Source organism: Gymnoscopelus braueri, assembly GCF_963280865.1.
Source record: "Gymnoscopelus braueri genome assembly, chromosome: 2".
NCBI lineage: Eukaryota > Metazoa > Chordata > Actinopteri > Myctophiformes > Myctophidae > Gymnoscopelus > Gymnoscopelus braueri.
In genome coordinates, this window is record NC_137604.1 from 45,767,374 (window position 1) to 45,789,057 (window position 21,684).

The following is a 21,684-nucleotide window of genomic DNA, read 5'->3' on the forward strand; positions in this document are numbered from 1 at the left end:
GGTTCATAAGTTGGTCTTTTTTTTTTCAGGGACAATTTTCAGCTAGACTTTTCAAATCAACACGCTTTAAAAGAGTGTCAGTCAATGTTTGTATATCGTTTGTGTGTGGACCTCAGAAGGATTATTGACCGTGGGGGATCTGAATAAAGCATGAAGACTAAAAACGCAGCCATACAAAATAATCACACAATCAGGGCGCGCGCGCTGACATTTTTTCAGTTTCTGTGTTTGTTACTTTTTTGGGGGTTTTGAAGTGTATGCCGGAGGTTTTTCTCCCCCCCCCCCCCCCCCCCCCCATGGAACTGAGTATGTTCACCCCCCCCCCCCTCCTGCGTACCTGCACACAATGATATTTAGTGTGTTAGATTACCTCTATTTAGTGATATTTAGTGTGTTAGATCTCAAGCAAATTGATTGTCATACTGTACTGAAAATGAAGGGAATTCAACCCAGTCACTTCCTCCTAAATCAAACACACCATGCATGGTATGCTTTGAAAGATGGTTGGCAGCTGTAGTCAATGGGCTAAACATGCAACCAGCATTGTCCTTTACGTGTCCTAAATGGCTTTGTTTCATTTAAGATGGTAACATTGTGAATACATCCTCAGTGTGAGATGCTATTTTTATTTTACCATCTGTCTCCCTAATTCCCCGATTTCTACCATTTTATTTATGACCTTGTAAGCTGGGATTGATTTTGCGCTCAATTTCATCTGACTCTGTCGATTACATTTCAGTTTCTACCTTTTATAGACCATCTTTGGATGGGAGATTTTCCAGCAAGATATCAGATAGAACATGCAGTCCTCTCTCCAGCAGTATGTTATGAGAGGACCAAATTACACAGACGACATAACAAGGAAAGGAGACGTATAGTAAGAGACAGGGATAGAGTGTTTGGAGTGAAACTAGAAAGGTGCAATTTGGAGAAATTGCAAGTGCATCCGTGCGGAGACATTGTGTGAGAGGCCAAAATGGTGCATTTATATAGCGCCTTTATCCAAGGCGCTTTAAAATGATTGTGCATTACATTCACCCATTCACACACCGATGGCGGAGGAAACCATGCAAGGCACCAACCTGCTCGTCATCGGGAGCAATTAGAGGTTCAGCGTCTTGCTCAAGGACACTTCGACACTAACCCTGGGGGAGCCCGGGATCGAACTGGTTCCCAAGCGGCCACTCCACCTCCTGAGCCACTGCCGGGCCAAGCAACATGTGATTCAAATTGGGTGCTGATTGGATCCTGCGATCATGATATACTGGTATGCAGTTTCGTTTTTAAGAAAAGGCCCCCTCCCACTAATTTTGCAAGCAAATTACATTGCTACAGTACATCACCCCTGAGATCATGTGTAAGTAATTTGGAGGGGATTGGTCTCCTAAAAATCATGTTTTTTTCAACAGACGGTTACATTTTTCAGATTTGTGGCGCTCCCTATGGGTGAAAGTGGAATTGCTTTTGGCAATTGCTTTTGGCACTGCGTTGATTACAGCATGGCCCCTGAAGGGTGAGCCATCTAGAGCAGGGGTTTAAACAGTTTTTAAAAATGTTGCCAGGGACCACCATCCTGACTATGAATCAACAACACTGGTGTGGCTGGTGGGGATATGAGCTATATAATCTTTTTGTTTTTCTTGAGTTGCACAGAGTTTGTCTATTCTTGGCTGTATAGGGGCAAACAGAGTCCCATATTATTTTCTGTCTCCAACATAGACCTGTACAACAACAGCAGCAGCAGCTGTACATATTCTTCAGGTATGCCAAAAAGTTGTAAAAGGTAAAAAAAGAAGAAGAAGAAAGATAGAACAGAAAATAAACTTTTAATTGCTTTGGCTGTAACCTCTGGGAATTCCGCCTAACAACTCTTCCAGAACTGTGTTTCATACTGTTCTCTTGACAGAGTGTGTGGATCGTAATGAGCAGATTGTCTTCTGTAGTGGTTAAGCTTGAAGTACTTTTGGAATTGATGCTCAAGCGTCAATGTATGCACCGATGCCCTCATTTAATTCCACTGTCCTTATATCACACAAATACAAACAGTTGTGGTATATGTTTCTCATAAAATGAAATAAAATAAAATAATGAAAAAAGAAAAGAAAAAACTATCTTCACGTTCGAAGTGGTCCTCAGGCCATCAGTCCGTCGATCCGTCCATTCGTCCGTCCGTATTTATGCTTGTACTGTATGTTCAACACATATGTGTCCGATGTCCGTCTGTCTGTCCATGGCTACCGTGTCTGACCGCGGTTAATCTTGCAAACCACTACACAAATCAATGCCAAATTTCTTCTTCCCACTTCCAGTAGGCCAAGGAAGTCGATCTTTAAATCCTGTTTTTGTGTGAAAATTTTTCACATTTGTGAATTCATAACCGCAGATTCATATAATGGTGTTCCACAAGGCTCTATTTGGGAAAGACTGACGTCATCAATACGATGCAAGAGATGCACAGGGACGCCACACCGTTATCAGTCAGTAAATTGCTAATTGGATGGCAATTTACTGAAGTTCAATCATGGGTGTTTGTTGGCCTATTGACAGGTGATTCTGAACCACATATTGACGTAGGCTCAGGCTCTGTTCTAAAGCTGCCTTGTTTCCAGTCCTCAGCTCCCCCAAGAACCTATAGAAGGACTGTATGTACAGGGATGAGTCAGTTGTTCACCTCGCTGAACAGAATATATCCTTTTCCCCTGGGTTAGGCTTTACTGGAATGTAAGGGTGGAGAGTAGAGGGCTCAAAGCACTGGTTCTCAACGTCGAGTCCAAGGAGCACCAGGGGCCCAAACGGACCCTTACAGGTCCGTAACTCTGAGAGTTTATACAAATGGACCTGCAAGTGTTCCATTTGGTTCCATTTGTTCAGTTAGAGACCCGTAAGGGTAACTCTTTGTGGAAACCACCGCACTTGGTGGAAATGTGACTCGATTTTGAGAACCAGCGGGTTATAATTCAACGGTTCTTGGAGAACCAAGAGGATGTAGAAAGGGAAATAGGAAATCGGATGGTAATGATGAACCTTTAGCCTCTTTTGCAACACAACATATGATTCCTCGGAACTTTCTTCTCTTTCTTTTTCCTTTATTTATTCAGGGAAGCCCATTGAGAGCAAGCTCTCTTTTTCAAGGACGCCAGCATAATAAAAGACATACATAATGAAAAACAATAACAAACATTTGAATCACATTACAATGTCACAGATGCAAATACATAATAGAGTTACATGAAACAGGTGCAGTCACTATGCAGTGTGTCCTCAAGAAGCACCCTGAATGTCTCTATTGAGACCAATCGCACCAGTTTCAGAGAGTCCTGAAGTTTGTTCCATTTGTGTGGAGCATAATAAATTCATTGTTCACTGCTCTTACGTGGGCTGGTACTGTATATCTAATGTGTGTTTGTGAACGTGTTGATTGTCCAAAAAAAACAGGATGACTTTCTTTACTTGGCCTACTTTGTGTAAGAGGCAGAGAGGAAAGCAGACGGCCAGACAGTCTGATAGACTGATCATGGGCGTCTGAGAAAAAGACAGACAGAGAGAGATAGAACGGAGCGTATGCAGGTCTTCTGGGGACGTGCAAAGCAGACACAAGAGAGTCATCCGAGTGCTCCAGCTGCCTGCCGGAGAGGGATTTTAATAGGGGGAGGGGTAAGCATGGTGACCCTAAATTGTGTTGGAGGGGGGTTCACACAAGGTCCACCCTAGTGGCTAGATCAGTTTACATGCCAAATAATCCAGAAGCATCCGCTCTGTATGCAACCCTCTCCCCCCCCCCCTCTCTCTCTCTGTCTCTGTCTCTTTAAAATTTAATGAAGCAGAAACACAATATATACAGTATTAAAAAAACATCCAAGGAAAGAACAGAAATGGATAAAGACGTAAGAGAACATGTGGAGAAGATGACCCTACATGACTTCCATGACCTAAACTGGAGGTGGGTGAAAGCATGCACTTCTGAGGACAACCCCTTTGTCTGACAAAGAGCTGATGCTCAAAGCATGTCTGGTGGCAGCGTGTAAGCCCACATTCAGCGTTGCCAGCTTTTTGTGAAAGAAACAAGCAGACAGTAGACCTGTCTAGCAGACAGACAACAAGCCCAAAAGAAGCGACTCGGGGGGTCGCCAGCAAAATGACTTAATAGCTGTGGGTTGTGGATGTATTTGTGGGGTGGGTGGGTGGGTTGGCTGCAGGGTAGTACATGGTGAATTGTAAATGTGAATGTCGCAATTTGAAAGAAAAGATGTATATTGCATTGAGTCTGGCGTAGAGGATTGCATCCGGGGCCAGAAATCTTTCAATAAATTTCAATAAATAGCATCAAAATCGGTTGAACCACTTTAACCGTATAAGCTCACAACGCGGCAGTGGCTTAGGGGGTAGAGCGGCCGGTTGGGAACAGGAAGGTTGCCAGTTCGATCCCGGGCTCCCCCAGAGTTGGTGTCGAAGTGTCCTTGAGCAAGACGCTGAACCCCTAATTGCTCCCGATGAGCAGGTTGGTGCCTTGCATGGTTTCCTCCGCCATGGGTGTATGAATGGGTGTGTGAATGGGTGAATGTAATGCACAATCATTGTAAAGTGCCTTGGATAAAAATGCTATATAAATGCGGCATTTACAATTTACAACACATCGCAACATGTTGTGAGCTTGAAGATCTGCTATTTTTAAAAAAAACTTCAATAAAAGAAATGAAATATTTGGAACATGTTTGAAACATTTTCAATACACAAATCTTGCATTGCGGTTCCCTGGCACAAAATATTTTCAGATGGGGGTCAAATTGGACAAATACATTTTATACACTTTAGAAACAAGCCCCAAAAAACACAACCTGCAAGTACCAATATTTACAAGCGACTTTACAGAAAAAAACAAGCCCAAAGTCGCTTATAATAAGTGGACATGGCAACACTGGTCACCCTCACAAAGTACATGTCACAAACTTACACATGTAATCACATTACATTTGTCTGTAACACAGTAATATAACACATTACTCTTCAAATTCATTCAAATTCTTTCATCAGCTGCCCACCCACCCACCTAGGCTGGTAAACCATCCCGGTCATGTGAATTCACTATCACATTATCATGTGTCTTCTGCAGACCCGTCTGGCCCCCAAGCGCTATAGGTGGGCGTTTTGCAGATACCAAAAAGTGGAAGAGCCAATCAGTGTCTGCGCTCAGGGCCCTGTGATTGATTGGCTCTTACACTTTTTTGGTTTCAGCAAAACGCCCACCCAGCGCTTGGGGCCAGAACGGTCTGCAGAAGACACATGATAATGTGGATTCACTCGACCGGGATGGTTTACCAGCCCACCCACCCACACCCTCAGAGCAAAAATAACAAAAGTGTGCCGTCTATATGTGGACTTCACAAAATGCATAATGATTTATTAACCCATTAAGAAAAATAGCAGATCTACAAGCTCATAGTGTGGCACTCGGTGCCGCGCTATGAGCTTGTATATCTGCTATTTTTGAATAGCCAAATAAATCTAAAATGACACAGATGCGTTCCCGGTCTTCATGGGTTAATATCAGCTATTTAAAACCAGTGCACTGTTAACACCAACTTTAAATCTAGGTTACACAACTATGGAAAATAAGCAGGCTGTAGACTAGAATGAACAAAGTACATGCATTGTAGTTTTCATGAGTTTGAGTTAAGAAAAAGCTTCTATAAACAATGTCCCAACTGCCAGGTAAACTGTCTTTAACCTGTAGCCTAAATACCGCACTCACTAACAGAGCACATGTAGTAATAATATGGTGCAAAAATACTATACTTAAATAATAAGTTTAGATATTATCTTAAATAATCTCCTTAATGAATGAACATGAGACATGACATGACATTACATACATCAGATGAATCAGTTTCAAATCAAATAAATATACGTTTTAATTGCGACCAATAAACATGGGCCCCAACCCTTTGTTTGGGGAACCACTATGCTGCCAGAGCACTTAGTTCTGAAATAAGGACAGGAGAGGAGGTAAGGTCTCGAGTACAAAGCTCTGATGGTGTCTCTTCCACTTGTCTGGTTATCACCAGCAGTCCCCACTGACATACTGTACACACACACACACACACACACACACACACACACACACACACACACACACACACACACACACACACACACACACACACACACACACACACACACACACTGACATACTACACACACACACACACACACACACACACACACACACACACACACACACACACACACACACATTGACATACACACACTGACACACCGCTTGACGTTAACGACAGCATTTCCTCTGTTTGTTGGGTTACCATGGCAACTGCAGAGCCCCACCAAAGAAGGAGGTATGTAAGGCAGGGAGGGAGAGGATTGGGGTCACTGGTCTCGCCGTCTCTCTCTCTCTCTCTCTCTCTCTCTCTCTCTCTCTCTCTCTCTCTCTCTCTTTTTCTCTCTCTCTCTCTCTCTCTCTCATGATGTCAAATAAACTGTCAAAAGTAGCGAGAATAGCAGATCTACAAGATGGGATATTTTCTTTGTTTTCTTTTTTTTTATCGAATTATTATGGGTCCCGGTTGTGTTTTTGAAAATTGTGCCCCCATGCCACACAAACACAGGCAGAAAATTTGAGACTCAAATAAGATGTGACAGATTGACTTGCTTAATCTCTCAAACACACTGTTCGATATGCCACAGAGGATGCTGGGTCTCAGACATCATTTTCTGCTTTCAGTATGCCAGCAGCAAAACAGACAAACCACCCTAAAGCGACAGGTTGTTACACGTGTAAAATACGTTATGAGTGGCCAAAATATAGCAAAAATATATTTCCAGGGTCCAACATAGATTTTTTTTTAAAATCTGCAATGCTGTTCAACTCTCTCCACAGCCTCTGGGGGTGTGACACTGCCCTCAACATTCCCAGGATCGTTCGTTGGCTAGCCGGAGACCCACTGCCATTGGTGCTGCCGTGTTCCATTCTCCCAGGCAGTGACCGTGCAGCAGTGACCTCTCTGGTTGCTGACATTAATGGGAGCACAGGTTGTACCCAAAGCTGAATGCTGGCAGGTTAGTTCTCCCACCGCGAAGCTGACGTTTCCGAGCCCAGATAGAGACAGGCCCTACAGGTATATCCACAATGGCTCCCCATTCGGTCGAGTAGATCCAAGCCGATGATGCACGTCACGTCACGTGTCTTATAGATGTCAGAATTCAGAACTCACAACTATCAAGAGGGACCCTTTTCCTCCACTCCCCATGACATATCTATTTTTATCTTGCATAATGCGACTATAACCAAAAACTACTAATGCACATGAAGTCCAGCTCCACCATTGAAAGGTTTAAATCCACCCTAAAAATCCACCTCTTCTCCATTGCCTTCAGCTCAGTCTGAGGGCAATTAACTTAGGGCCTATTCTGGTCCTTGAATGTAGTTTTATTTTTTGTATTGCTTTTATGTTCTTTTAATTTTGCTGTATTTGTATGAGGTATTGCTTTGTTTTTTTTACTATGTTGTATTTTATAAGGTCATTATGATGTTATTGTGACTGGAAAGCACTTTGGCTCAACTTCTGTTGTTTTTGAATGTGCAATACAAATAAAGGTGACTTGACTTGACTTGACTAATGTGTGTCTGTCTCTCTCTCTCTGTGAATGTTCCCCTTTTCACAGCTCATCCACAGTGCACATGCCCACCTGTGCCACACTCAACGAGCCACTTCAACAGGCCTTTGTTTGTTGGCTGTACATAAGCTATCACTCTCCGTTTAAGCTGTGGAGGCTATGGTTTGGTTGAGGATAAACGAGGTGGTTCAGTGTTATTTATGAGAGGTCTGAGTGGGACTGTTTTCGTCCCTTCACGTCATTTTTCTCTAAAACAAGAGCATAGTTTGGCTTCGTAGTAGACAAGGTAAAGACGAACAGCTCAGTGGTTTCTATCCATCTTCCTGTCTCTCTCACATGCATACAAAAACATGTCCAAGTTGAGCAAAAGTAGTGCTGAAAATGGAATAAAATGAGAACTGTTTGATTGAGCCTGTGGCTGCATGCCACGAATCTCCCCACAATGGATGACTACAGTTCACTGGTCTGCTGAACGACAAGTATTTCATTTGCCAGCTTAGTACAGTTGAGTTCACATTTGATTTTTAGGTGCCCAAGGCCCAATCCTTTCGCCTCACCCCTTGTTTTGGAGTGAACTTGATTGGGCATGACAGTGGTTGATTTGGGACAGTCAACATCACCACTCTTGTATCCCTCTAGTTGCTATCTAGAAGCAGAAAGTGCACTATCTATCTATCTATCTATCTATCTATCTATCTATCTATCTATCTATCTATCTATCTATCTATCTATCTATCTAGCTATCTATCTATCTATCTATCTATCTATCTATCTATCTATCTATCTATCTATCTATCTATCTATCTATCTATCTATCTATCTATCTATCTATCTATCTAATCTAAATGGTTATTGTCTATTTTCTAGCCCCCAACATACAATGGGTAAATTAAGTATTGAATGCATCAACTTTTTTCCCAGTAAATATATTTCCAATGACGCTATTTACATGATTTTTTTTACCAGACATCCACACATGTAAAAAAAAAAACTAATTGCATAATTTCCATAAGTAATTACTATTTCTACCTCCTATCTTTGAAAAAAAAAACATTAGCTGGGTTAGTGCAAATTAACGGGCTATTAAAAGGTTGTTTTGTTACCAAGCAGTCACACAAGAAACATCTCATGATGGATAAAAGCAAAGAGGTCTCTCAAGACATTCGCAACTGAATTGTTGCTCCGCATCAGAATGGAGCTGGGTAGACGTATTTCAAAGCATCTGAATATTCCAGTAAACACTGTTGGGGCCAATGGCACCGTTGGGACCATTGGAAGAAGCATCACTTCACCATCAACAGGTGCTCCTGGCAAGATTTCTGACCAGCGAGTCAGAGGGATGGTCAGAAGTGTACTCAAAGAGCCATGGACCTCTCGGAAAGGGCTCCAGTCTGAAATGATGAGGATGAGACGTGGCTGGACCTTCAAGCAGATCCAAAAGCACACAGCAAAGGAGACTCTCAACTGGTTTCAGAGAAAGAAAGTCAAGGTGTTAGAATGGCCCAGTCAATCACCTGACTTAAATCCGATTGAACATTTGAGGAAAGAACTGTGTGCCCTCTGGTTCACCAGAGAGCACTAAAGAATCTCTGAGATTTAAAGACAATCTGTGCGGAGGAATGGGCCAAAATCCACACTTGAGCAGTGTGGGCGATTAGTTACTGCATACAGTGCAAGAAGTGTGTTGAAGCTGTCATTACAAACAAAGGCTTCTCCACTAAGTATTACATTAATTTCAGTTAGCATGTTCAATAATGTTTTCCGGTGTTATGTCACTTAATTACACATAATTATTATTTATGGATGGTTGTATGTTGTGATTTCTTTTCATGTGTGGATTACTTGAGTTAATGTCTGGTAGAAATAGGCCTATCCTATGAATTGCATCTTTGGAAATATATATATACTGAGAAAAAAGCTGACGCGTTCAATACTTATTTTCCCCATTGACCAATAGTCAAGTAACTATTAAAGGTGATTGTTTTGCTAAAATAAGTGTTAGGTCTATATTCTCATCGATCATTGTTTGTTCAGTAATAGGCCTGTTAGTAAACAGAAGATATATTTTCAGAGAGAACTCTTGCAGGATAGAGAATAAACAAGTGAAATTGGAAGAAATAAATGAGCAGACAAAATTGGAACTGGAACGCTATAAAATTGAAGCTGATAATATACGTTATCTTTGTGGGGTTCTCTCTCCTGATTAGAGGAAATTGCTAACTCGCCACTCAAAATCATTTTCTTTTTACTAAAGAGCTGGAGAGACCCGCTACTGAACAAACACTATAGCAATGATTATAATCAGAATAGGTTTAACCTCTTAAAAATCACTTACAGCACTTTTAAGCCTAAGGAAGATAAGTCTTTATGCCTGCACTTCCTTGAAAGAACATGAAGTTGATAATATCACTGGGTGTGAGAGATGTTGTAAACTTAATAATGTGGACCTGTACCGTATTCTCAATTTTCACTTCATGAGAACTAATGTCATGTCCAGTCAAATTTTACTTGCATATAGTAAGCTACATGTTTTATACACAGGACAGGACAACTTATGTGTCAGTGTGCTCATAGGAATAATGCACTTTCTGCTGCTCTTTTTTGGTGTATGCTGCCATCGTGTGGACATTCACAGTATTACAGAGACGCTGCTCTTCCAGGTGAAAGCTAGTATTTCACAACCCTTGAGGAAAAACACCCCACATTTCAAAGAACTTCAGTCCATGATTGCAAAATGTGCATATTAAATGCATTAATATGAAAAACAGTAACTTTGTTAAATGGAAAAACAACAAAACAACAAAACACCTGGTGCCATTTATAACTGGATCAATGGCGCATGTGATTAAGGAACATGCAATGACAGCTGTAAAGTGGTTATATTATGACGCACTGGTGCTTGCTCAGACATAGGCCTCTGTGCTGTACCTTAGGTATATAGGCTACTCTCAGCTGAAGTGGGCCTCTTATATTATATAAATGGGATTAAATTATACTTCGTCACAGGACCATTATTACTCGATGAAAGATAACTGCAACCCAGCTGTGAAAGAACAAAGAGGCACTCCCACATGAAACTGCATTCTCTGTAAGCAAACAATAGGCGATGGAGGAGATCAGGACCGGTCATTCATATTGTGAAAGAAAAAGAGCTACGCCTGCCATCGACCATCAAACAGGTTACACGACACGTCATGATGATGTCACTTCTCCGAAAGCTGCAGAAAAGGTCATTTATTTAGTCTCAAGAGGTTCACATAATAGGCCTATTCAGTGTATCATCACCCGAGCTGATTTAACTGGAACATGTGCAGTCCACTCATGTCAGAACGCTCAAAGATGTTACGTGGCGTCTCATTTAAAGCTGGAACATTCTGTGTTCACTTTGAAGAGGCCTGTCACAATTATTACATAATCGCCTAATCACAATTATTTGAGATGATGCAAATTATTTTTTGCATAATCGTCATAATAGTTTCCATGTTGAAAAATGTTCATATATTTTCAATCATTTAGAAAAATTGTGGAAATAGCAGATCTACAAGCTCACAACGCGTCGCAGTTATGAGCTTGTAGATCGGCTTTTTCCACTATTAATCCACTATGTTCTACTATGTTCTTAAAAGTATAAAGTTATTAAAGATGTCAGTCATTTCTTTGTATATTTAGTCTTAATCTGCCCTGTGCAACTTCAAAGCGTAAAAGCCAAACAGAAATTGACAGAATTAACAGAAGTTCAAATCTGCCGTCACTTGGTCTGAAGATAAGGTGTGGACAGGCACATTGTTGGCACATTGCTTTCTAATATCATATCAACTCATGTTGGTCCTCCAACCCTTGAGGCGATAAATAAAACAAACATGAATTAGTTGAAGGTATATTTAGGCATGTTCCTACGGTACTTTAACTACTACTGAGAGCGGCTGAGCGCAAATGGAGAAATGGCAACCTCCTGGAGGACCTTCTCACCTTCCAATCTCTCATTTCTACTTTTTCCTCCTCTCTATCAGCTGCTAAAGCTGCTTTTTTCTGCACTAAAATTCTGGCTTCTGCTTCCAACCCTAAAAAACTCTTTGAAACTTTCTCCTCTCTCCTGCAACCACCACCCCCTCCTCCCTCCTCGTCCCTCCTCCCCGACGATTTCGCCAACTTCTTTGACAAGAAGGTGAACGATATCCGATCCTCCTTCCCTCCTCCCCCGGCTGGTGCCCTGCGCACTACCCACACCCGTCTGCCTGCCACCCCACCCTCTCTACCCTCATCTACTCCTCTCCCCCCCCCATCCCCTCTCTATCCCACTTCTCTCCCCTCTCCCCTAACGAGGTCCTTCTCCTTATTACCTCTAGTCGCCCCACCTCATGCTCTCTGGACCCGGTCCCATCCACTCTGTTGCAGTCTATTGCACCTGAACTTCTTCCCTTCTTAACCCACCTTATTAACACCTCTCTGACATCTGGCTACTTTCCCTCTACTTTCAAGACTGCCAGAGTCACCCCCCTCCTGAAGAAACCGACACTTGACCCCTCTGAGATCAAGAACTATAGACCGGTTTCCCTTCTATCCTTCCTATCTAAAACTCTCGAACGTGCTGTCTTTAAACAACTGTCCTCCTATCTCCACCAGAACAACCTCCTGGACTCCAACCAGTCTGGGTTCAAAGTGGGTCACTCGACAGAGACTGCCCTCCTGGCAGTGACGGAGTCGCTCCATGCCGCTAGAGCGAACTCTCTCTCCTCCGTTCTGATACTTCTGGACCTGTCTGCAGCGTTCGACACGGTGAACCATCAGATCCTCCTTTCCACCCTCGAGGGGATGGGTGTCTCAGGCTCTGCACTCTCCCTGTTTGCATCCTACCTGACTAATCCTCTCATTCCCCCCTTCTGATACCCAGGTGGAGACACGCATTGCTGCTTGTCTGGCTGACATCTCGGAGTGGATGTCGACAAACCACCTGAAGCTCAACCTGGACAAGACCGAGCTGATGTTCCTCCCGGGGAAGGGCTGTCCGCATCGAGACATGGCCATCACCATTGATAATGCTGTGGTGACCTCAACTCGGACTGCGAAGAATCTGGGTGTGACCCTGGACGATCAACTGACGTTCTCGGCAAACATCGCATCAGTGACGAGGTCCTGCAGATTCCTGCTCTACAACATCAGGAGGATTCGCCCCTTCCTCACGGAGAAGGCAGCCCAGGTGCTCATCCAGGCTCTCGTCATCTCCCGCCTGGACTACTGCAACTCCCTCCTTGCTGGTGCTCCGGCATCCGCCATCAAACCCCTGGAGCTTGTTCAGAAAGCTGCGGCTCGTCTGGTGTTCAACCGCCCCAAGTTCTCCCACACAACCATCCTTCTCCGCTCTCTACACTGGCTCCCCGTAGCGGCTCGCATCCAGTTCAAAACCCTGGTGCTAGCCTATAGGGCAGTGAAAGGAACAGCTCCTTCCTACCTCCGGGCTATGGTCGATGCCTACACCCCTGCCCGACCACTTCGGTCTGCCACCTCGGGGCGACTGATTGCCTCGTCACTCAAGGGTCCTTCTGGCCGATCCACACGGTCACGACTCTTTTCTGTTCTGGCCCCACAGTGGTGGAATGAACTTCCCACTGATGTTAGGACAGCAGAGTCACTGCCCATATTTCGCCGCAGACTGAAAACCCACCTCTTCAGGAAACACTACCCTTCCTCTCTGCCTGACCTACTTGTTGTTAACTAGTTGTACGAACGCTTGTTTTCTATTGCTGTATTGTTTATTGGATTATTGGATTGTTTATTGGATCTTGTTTAGTCGATACACTTATTTGTTTTAGCTCATGCTCATTTGATTTAGCTATTTTGTCTCATCTGTTTAAGGAAATAGGTAGCTGATATATTGCACTTTTACCTTAGCGCTAGGTATACTCTTGGTTGCTTGTTTTTGCAGAAAATGCACTAAAGACTTCTGGTGATTAGTAGTTTTCGTTCCCTACCTATGTTGAATACACTTATTGTAAGTCGCTTTGGATAAAAGCGTCTGCTAAATGACTGTAATGTAATGTAATGTACTTTCACACAGGAACATGCTCCCAATCAGTAGCAGTGTCCAGGCAGCACACTTCCTTGTTTTTGAAAAGGAAATTTGGCACATGCCGTAATAAAACAAAGTCAATTTAAACAGTTGTTTTTACAGCAGAATAACATTTTACTACCCCACTTTTACTGCAGACATCCACTTCAATAACTTCAACTCTGTGACACGATGTTGGAAACAATAGGTCAAAAATAAAACCTCGCTTTTACATTTATTTTGTTTTATTCAGAAACATCATTTTAGGTGGATGCCACAATAAAGTAATTGAGGGGAGCTACAGTGTGTGAACTCGTCTAATGCCTTTGATCTATGTCTCTTTTGAGTTCAGCACACCTGCCTTTAAATGGTGTTGTGTGTGACCTCCTTTGATCCTTGCTGAATGCCCAAAACACAGGCATGAGTAATTCCGAGATTAAACACTGCCTCTTTGCGCCTTGCACAATGTCAACAGACCACTAGATAAAGTGCTTCAAGTGCTTTGAAAACATCTGCCCTATTGCATAATTATTTAACCAGCTGAGTGGCCTGCAGTACTATGTTTGGAGTGTTAAGGAGGCAGACAGCTTCAGGATATGTGCTATTCTGGAACCTCCTGGGGGAGATCTGCGCTTCACTTAGTATTACTTTATAGTAAAAATGTTAAACAATAAAAAATGTATGAGTTTGGTTAAATTGCCATATTTTACACAATTCAGTTACTTGCTGATTGGGGATACCTAAAATCTGGTGGGGGTTGACCGTCTTCAAGTTAGAATAGTGTTTCTCAACTGGGGCGGTTCAGTATCATGTGACAAGATACTGACCATGATACTGCCATGATACTGACCATGATACTGACCAAGATACTGACCATGATACTGCCATGGTACTGACCATGATACTGCCATGATACTGACCATGATACTGCCATGATACTAACCATGATACTAACCATGATACTGACATGATACTGACTGTAGGAGCCAATATGGGTGTTATTGATTTATTTGATTTATATTCCTTATTTGGTTCACGTCACCTACTCATCGTTGATATAATGAACACACGTGTGCGACTCGCGGTGTGTTTGGACCCAGAGAGAAGCAACAGTTCTTACCGCACGTACGCACATTAGCACTTAGCACACCTTTAAGAATGTAGGAATTAGGAAACAAACATAGAAACAAAAGGAATTAGGAAATACACACACAAGGGTGACTTTGGGGTATTATTATTATGCAAAACCAAGTGCTGCTCTGCTGGATGCCAAGGAACACGACCAGTGTGCGAGGCGAGCGCGTCAAGATAAACACACCTTTGGTGAGTAAGGGACACAGTATCTCTATAGTCATTAAACAAAACCTGTCTTTCAGATTTTTCATATTCCATCCTGATTGGCTAAAAATGGCTTCCAAAGTTTGCAGGAGTGCTCCATTTTCAACAAAATGCCTCAAATCATGAACACAGCATGCAATTTCGGTGAAATTTTGCACGCATATTTCCACTATGCCGAGGAAGAAATGCCACAAAATTTTCAAATCAGCCTCATGGTGGCGCTATAACAGGCCGATTCATGTTTTTACCTATAACTGCACCGATCTGTGTAAAACTTTGTATGCGCACTCCCTAGAGGTCAAGGAAAAACCTTTGCCCTGCATTTTTCCCATCTGCCTTTTATAGCGCCACCAGGAGGCCGACTTATGTAAAACACATTTCTTTATATTACTCCTTCCGATTTTATCCAAATTTCACGCAAATCGGTACACATGATCTCCATAGTCATGTGATCAAGACGGTTGTTTGATGTTTGATTTTTCATATTCCATCCTCATTGGCTAAGATTGACATCTAAAGTTTGCAGTAGTGGCTTGTTTTGAACAAAATGCACATTCAACACACAACAACACGCACATTCACACATTGGCCTATTATAGCGCCACCAGGAGGCCACAATAACCTACCTGACCTGGCGGAGACCTGTGCTCCGAGGAGCACTTTTTCTAGTTATTATTATTATTATTATTATTATTATTATTCCAAAGGGTATCAAGAAGACTCACTCCAAAACCAACTCACCCCATTGCTAGGAAAACTCACTCCGGAAAACTCACCCCACAGGGTAGGAAAACTCACCCCCAAGATTTTCGGGGGTAGGAAAACTCAGGACCTGAGAAAACTCACTCCGGAAAACTCACCCCAATGGTTTTTAACTTTGTGAGCTCTCTCTGAAGGCTATTGTAGCTTTTCAATATTGGAGCCATTTGATAGTTTCAACATTTAAGCCTGATACCATTCTTTTCATCGACTGGTGTATTATATACTGTACGTAAGCAATTAAAAAAATTACTTTTTGCCATATAGTGACACCATTGTTAATGTGGTTAAAGGACTACTTTGGTTTTTTTTACAACCAAGGTTTATGTTTTAGCTTGTAATTTTACAGTAAATAAAAGATGAGTGTTCTTTTCATTTACTGCTTTCTATAGTTTTAGCAATTTTCGCGATCTTTTTTACAGTGGCCTAAATATGTCTATAGACTATAGGCTAAATATGTCCTTTTTCGCTGATCTAACTAAATTTAACCTTTTTTTTAGGATCACTTTCATGTGGCTGTGTAGTGAAGCGAATGGGGACTAAAGACCCATGAGGGAGGAAAAGAGTACGGGGATTGTTGAGTGTTGTTTTGTGTCAAGTCCTAATTGATAACTGTCTGTATAGAAAATAAAATATGTTCTGTCTACAATTGCCCTATTACCTATTCTGAATAAAACAAAAACATAACACAATACTTTATAACAGCTGTCATGTTTTGTATTATACATTTAGTCGCCATTGTTAGCTCTGTACCCATAGAAAACAATGGATTCCAGGCGTAGACACTAAGGGTTGCCCACCTGCCCCTGGCAGATAAATAAAACTTTCGGGCAGGAGGAGTTTGCTTTCGGGTTGCCCAACCGGGCAAGTGCGCATTTGAGAGGGGCCGCAACCATCTATAAACACAACACGAGATATCTGTCTAAATACATGAACGCTCTGTCTTCTGGTCTGTGGAATATAAAATAAGAGCACCGTTGACCTATAATGTGCTGTCTTCACTGCTGTATATATAAAATAACAAGTGTGAACCCTTAGTCATATTCATAGCTATGTAGGTATTTGGCATACCGGCAAGTACAGGTCATGTTCTACTTGCCCAAAGATCATGCCTACTTGCCCGAAAAGTAAATTGTCCATTATAAAATGATAGGTAAAATTTGAATTACCGTTCAATTTAACACTTATCTTTTCTTACTTTCTGGGGCAGTGTGATAAAAAATGTCATACCTAAATTTGTATGCCAAATACGGTTACATGTCATTGTTCCGACATGTCATTGTTCCGACATTACTAACCGTATCCCTAACCCTAATCTAACCGCACGCGGAAGCCACGTAGTCGGAGTAGTGGGATGTCGGACTTATGAGCAGTCACCGTACTGGCCCGTCGGGCAAGTGCCTCTGAGACCTTAGTGTCAACCCCTGGATTCACATTATCTGCTTGTAATTATTATGAGCTGCATGAACCACGTGACCAGCACGAAACCTGTATGTGTTCCACCCCCTCAATGACACAATTCCTATCTCAATTCGCTCTGGTTCTGCGTTTCTCCTGCTGTACATAGATTTATGTGTGTGTCTGGCAGTCTAATTCATTGTATGTGAATTAATTAACATACTTGGCCAATGAACAGATTCTGATGCAAATGTGTCCTCATGCTTCTGATCATTTGACATTATGAAGGTTATATGGGATGAGGTTTTCAACTTTTAACACCACATGGTTAATGTTCTGTAAGTCAAGTTAATCTTTTATATTGTCGTTCAATAGACATCTGCTCTCTCTCTCTCTCTTTTGCTGTATCTGCACATCTCTTCATGACTGTCATCTGACTTCATGTGTTGTTTCCTATCGGTTTATTATACAGGTCTAACACAGACTGTCAGTGTTGTCTTTATATGACACACAATGACACATTTGTCTGAGACGGATCAGAGGACTTTGCTTTATAATGTATTGTGCTGTAAACTGGTCTGATTTAACATTAGTAATGAAGTGGTAAAAAGTTACATATTATACAAAGAGACTTAAGTCTGAGTTTAGTGTAGATAATAAAGAAATGTCAAAATGCACATTGTGTTTTGTTTTGTTTTGATATTTAACCACATAAACCTTATTATCCCAATTCTGAATATTATGTGATGATAGGCCAACATTCAGCAAATAGGCAAGCATTCAGTGAAAATAGCAGATCAACAAGCTCACAACGTACGTGTCGTGTTGAACTTGTAGATCAGCTACTTTTTCTGTCCAACAAAGTATATGAGCTGGTTAAATTACAATACAACGTATGTTCAAGACACCAGTTGATCCAGAGTCTGGTGATCTGAGAGAGTTTTCTCTCTAAATCACCCACACTCCCCTTTGAAAAACATGGTGATACACAGGTGATACTCAAGGTGTTTGTTCTCATGTGATGTTCTCATGTGATGTCTCTGATGTCTTGCATAATGGATGAGGCCAGTGTAATTTTATAATTTCCTTATTGTCAACATAACCTACAAATAGCCCAAAACCAATTACATTTGTCCTGCTTATAAATAATATGTGGCCTTAGTATGTCTTTACACTCACACAATCAATCATGGTCACTTTATGAAATTGTTCTAATGCTCATGTTTCATTGTAATGATTAATTGTTTTGACCAGAGCAACATTATGGCTCTGACTTGTTTAAACATTTTTATGTGAGTGGACTTTAGATGTTCTAACTGTCCGATTTGAGGTGTAATATATTTATCTACCTGTGTAATAAAAGAACTTTACTCTTATACCGTTGTGAAAACATGACCATCAGGTTAACACAAAATGAAAACATTATCTGGTCATATTTCAGAATATAGCACATCTGCAAGCTTAAAGGAGGAGTTCACCCAAAAAATGACTTATTTTCTATCAATTGTACACCCTATGAAGCCTTGAATCCATGGATTCTTTTTTGTTTTTGTCGCATTCCTAAGCTAATAATTTGATTCCCGTCTCCTGCCGGCTAATGTATCCGGTAGGAGACACAAAGTAGATTATTTGTGTCTCCTACCGGAAATACACACGGTCATCAAATTATTGTCTTAGGAATGCCACAAAAACAAAAATAAATCCATGAATTCAAGGCTTCATGGGGTGTGTAATTGATAGAAAATAAGTAATTTTTTGGGTGAACTACTCCTTTAAGCTTATTTTCTACAAAGATATTCAGTGTAGAGGGGAAAAAAGCAGTGGGCCTAGTATAGAGCCCTTGGAGACTCCTCTCAACTAAGTATATTGTTTTTAAGTGGTTAAATGTCATGTCATGGTACTGTATGTCCACATCACATCAACTATATGATCTCAAAGACACAGCCAAAGACACGGCCAAGGATCATTTTCGTAATGTTTTTAAAAGAGCTGGTGTCCTGTGTGATGTTTTAAAACAAATATGCTTAACATTTATCTGTCTTGAGTATGCAGTGTGGGTTGACAAAAGGCTTATCTGAGGAGCTGGAGAGAGTGCAAAAACTATATATATACATATATATCTCTGCTGTTCAGCCGGAACCAGCTAAATCCAAAATGGTAATTGTTCAGGAAATGAAAAACAAAATATCAATTTTTCAGAAAATGAAGAAAACCTTATATATTTAAAACAAAGCAATACTGCCTCATCAAACTTGGTATTGTGACTTTATATATTATCAGATACTTGCATGTGTCATTATATTATCACCACTTTACCCAAATCCAGTGCAAGTGGAGTTAGGAGGTTTTGTCCATCATTGATAAGAAGAGCTGGCAATGGATCTCAAAGCTCACAACACATCACAACGCATTGTGAGCTTGGAGATCAGCTATTTATGGTGAGCGCCATCCTCATATACTATAGATCAAGCTGAATTCTGTACTTAAACAACTTTTATTTTAAAATGCATTGTAAACAACCATGGATCTAACTGTTACCACTGTTGTTCTTCTACAGTTGAGTGCAACAAACAATTCTGCCTCAATACTCAATCATGTATTTAACAAAAGTGATCATGGCACACCAACAATTAAAAAAATGGCATATAAATACAAAATACATTCATGAAAAATAGAATCTTTAGCCTATCAAATCTGTAGCCTACTGCACTAACAATAACAACCACAGTTGAATTTACCTATCATATACCTATCAACATTTTATTATCACACTGTTGTGTGTTGTGTGTTGCGTGTGTGTGGTGGGTGTTTCTTAGTGCTTTAGATTGTCATAAAAGCTGTGAAAGTCTTTTGGCATGATCTCCTTGAGCTCTTGGAGATGTTTGAAACAAACTCCTGCACACACTCATTCTCTGTCCATTAACATTTAAAAAGAAAACACGAGCAGATGACCTTTGTGAAGACACCCTTCTCCTCTTTACTGGGGTGACATCTATCAAACCTTGCACATACATTCTCTTCTCTTCCCAGTTTATGTTCTCCCAAAAGCATTGAAAAATCTTCTCCCTGTCTGCCTCATACAGAGCAGAGCTTCTCGAGAGCCTGAGAGGAGGGGGGAGTTGTTTGTTTTTGACGGACAGTTTGAGGGTCCAATGGAGTTAGGAGTTTTCGTCAGGGGCGCTTTTTAATACTTTTCATATGTTATTATTAAAACAAAAATTACACAGATGTAGAGGGGGTTCAATAGCGTTGATTTATGAAAAAAAAAAAAAAAACTGAAAAAGGAGTTAGCTGGTCCCGGCTGGACACTGACGATATATTATTATTTTTTTTTTTTATTATTATTTTTTTAATTATAACTAATGTAAGGTACTAATACCTTACAAAATCATTATACTGGCTCCCTGTGTGTCAAATAATTGATTTCAAAATACTACTGTTGGTCTATAAAGCTTTAAATGGTTTAGGGCCAAAATACATTTCTGCTGCCTTCTGTCCCTACAACCAAAAACAAATGTGGGGAATTGCAGCATTTAGTTTTTATGCACCACATATCTGGAACAAACTTTCAGAAAATTGCAGGTCTGTTGCCTCTCTTATTTCTTTGAGAACACAACTAAAGACCTTTCTTTTTGCCGCTGCCTTTGATTGAGTTTTTTTTAATTTATTTTCTTTTATCTTCTGGCCCGGGCAACGTTAGAATTCACCATACGCCACTGACTATAACTGTATCTATACATTTGTACTTATTTTTTTATGTATCCTAATGTCATTTTATAATTTTATAATTGTGTTTCCTTAGTTGATGTTCTGTGTAAAGCACATTGAATTGCCTTGTTGTTGAAATGTGCTATACAAGTAAAACTGCCTTGCCTAGAATACTAAAATAGTATATTGTGCAATTGTATAGACTACTAGAGGCTCGGGCCGCATACTCCTGGGGATAAACTAAGTATATACAGTAAGGTGGTTAAATATGATCTGTCATTGGATGCCCACATACTGTATGTATATGACATGTATATATGTATAATATATATGTACATATGTACAGTATATGTATAGTATAGTATATAGTATATGATCTCTACAGACACAGCCAAAGATCATAATGTTAGTTTAGCCATTAGCTGGTGTCCCGTATGACAATTTAGAACACAGATACTTTACTTATTTTATTTGTCCAGCTCTCAAGTGTATACAGCCCAGCTTGGGCTGAATTAACAAAAGGCTTCTCCGAGGAGCAGGAGAATATTGCAGCTTTTACATTTTTTATTCCTGTTTTCAAAAGGGTGTTATCAGAATCTATTCTGTCAGTCAACCCCACAACCCACGGCCAATTCAGTTTTTGCTGATGATAATTATGTAGTCTAAACCTTTCACATACAAGTGTATGAATAAAAAAAAACACAACATTTTAATATAAAACATTGGATTTAATCCACAATGAAGTCGAAATAGGCGATATTGAATTGGATATTTTCCCAGAAGGGGTGCAACAAATGAAAAATAAA